The sequence below is a fragment of the Elephantulus edwardii genome, unplaced genomic scaffold (assembly GCF_000299155.1).
Source record: "Elephantulus edwardii isolate Elephantulus edwardi_28Jun2011 unplaced genomic scaffold, EleEdw1.0 scaffold00003, whole genome shotgun sequence".
NCBI classification, from domain to species: Eukaryota; Metazoa; Chordata; class Mammalia; order Macroscelidea; family Macroscelididae; genus Elephantulus; species Elephantulus edwardii.
Window position 1 is genome coordinate 36,615,533 of NW_006399753.1, and position 1,820 is coordinate 36,617,352.

Here is a 1,820-nt window from a genome sequence, read left to right on the forward strand (position 1 = left end):
ATGGGATAAATGTATGTATAAGAATGATCTGCTTATAAGCAAAACAAATGCAGTGTGTTTTTTGTTTTATCACAAAGTTTTGTTTTGTTACAAAGTTTTAATTTATTAAAAGATAATCATAGGCTTCTTTGTTAGTTTATCAAATTACAGCTTTCCCAAAACTAGGAGAGATGTACTTTTAAGACATTAATATAGTATACCTGAACTAGAGGAGTGGTAAGCTAAGAGGGTGGTAAAATGTGCAACAATGAATGAAGGAATGAATGAATGAAAATCTAACTTATCTGTAAACTTTCACTAAAATCACAATTAAAAGAAAAAATTTCATTTGAAAAAGAGAGACAGTAAACCCACATTATATGATACATTGTGATGATGATTTTATGCACATGAACTAAATCCTAGACCAAAATTGAAGGCATATACTACAAGCATTCTTAGTTTTTAAAATGCAGATTTTTTTAATTCTTTTTTAAATTACCAGTTTTGGTTCAGTAAGATCCAGGCAGCAGCTGTAGCAGCTCTTAATCTTCTCTCGCTCCCTTTGCCGTATCTCTTTCAATTCTGGAAACATGGCCTCTGGTGTGGTTGTCTCTGATGGTGTCATCAAGGTATTCAGTGACATGACGGTGTGCACATCATCAATACCAGAGGAGGTGAAGAAGCACAAGAAGGCAGTTCTCTTCTTCCTGAGCGAAAATAAGAACTTCATCCTGAAGGAAGGCAGAGAGATTCTGGTTGGAGTTGTTGGCCAGACTGTTGACAACCCCTATGATGCCTTTGTCAAGATGCTGCTGGACAAAGACTGCCATTACACCCTGTATGATGCAACCCAGAAGACCAAGGAGAGCAAGAAGGAGTACCTGGTGTTTATCTTTTGAGCCCCTGAATGTGCAACCCTTAAGAGCAAAATGATCTATGCTAGCTCCAAGGATGCCATCAAGAAGCTTACAGGGATCAAGCATGAATTACAAGCAAACTGCTATGAGGAGGTCAAGGACCACTGCACCCCGGCAGAGAAACTGGGGGACAATACGGTCATCTCCCTGCAGGGCAAGCCCTTGTGAGCCCCATCAGCCCCCTGCCTGGAGCATCTGGCAGCCTCAGAGCTGCCCATGGAGGCTGCAGGCTGCCCCTTGCTGCCGCACCGGAGAGACTGAGGGAATCGAAGCAGCAGGGAGGACAAGCCCTTCACGCCAGTTGCCATACATTCCCTCCACCCCCCAGACCTTCCTCCTTCATCTGCCCCTGATGGTTCTGGCCATCCCAAATCACTTTTGATCTTCTGATTCCTTTAGGGTTGAAACAGACCAAGTTCCCCCAGGCACCCCAGTTTAAGTGGCACCTTTATTTTTTTTTTAACAACACCTCCACTCTCTACCTGTTCCTTTCCCTTTCCAGGCTGCCAGTTTCTAAATGCAGTAGTGACTCCGTGCTTGTCTGTTTAGTTCTGTGTATAAATGGAATGTGGAGATGACTTACCCCATGCCAGCAGGTTCCCATCCCCTTGTCCCCTGGTCTTGCACACTTGAGTCAGGGCCACCAGGAACCTTCCATTTAAAACAAACAAAATCAGTAATAAAAAAGGCGACTAAATAAAAAACAAACAAACAAACAGTTTTTAACTTTATTTCAACCTCATTATTGTGAATCTGGAAATTAACAGTCTGTTTTAAAGTGTATTAAAAAATTGTGCTTGAATACTATGCTGCATTGAAAAACAAGGAACTCATGCAATATTATTCAAAATGGGTGAACCTGGAGTACATTATGCTGAGTGAGGTATCTCAGTCACAAAGGGACAAATGCTATATGGTGCC

The 1,820-nt window shown here is 41.7% G+C and overlaps 1 protein-coding gene and 1 pseudogene across 1 annotated transcript in view; both read left to right on the top strand.

Annotated features, from left to right (window-relative positions):
• Nucleotides 1-1,820, top strand: part of TM9SF2 (transmembrane 9 superfamily member 2) — a 76,528-nt gene that overhangs the window by 27,603 nt on the left and 47,105 nt on the right. The window lies entirely within an intron of this gene.
• On the top strand, nt 573-1,067 carry LOC102851174 (annotated as a pseudogene).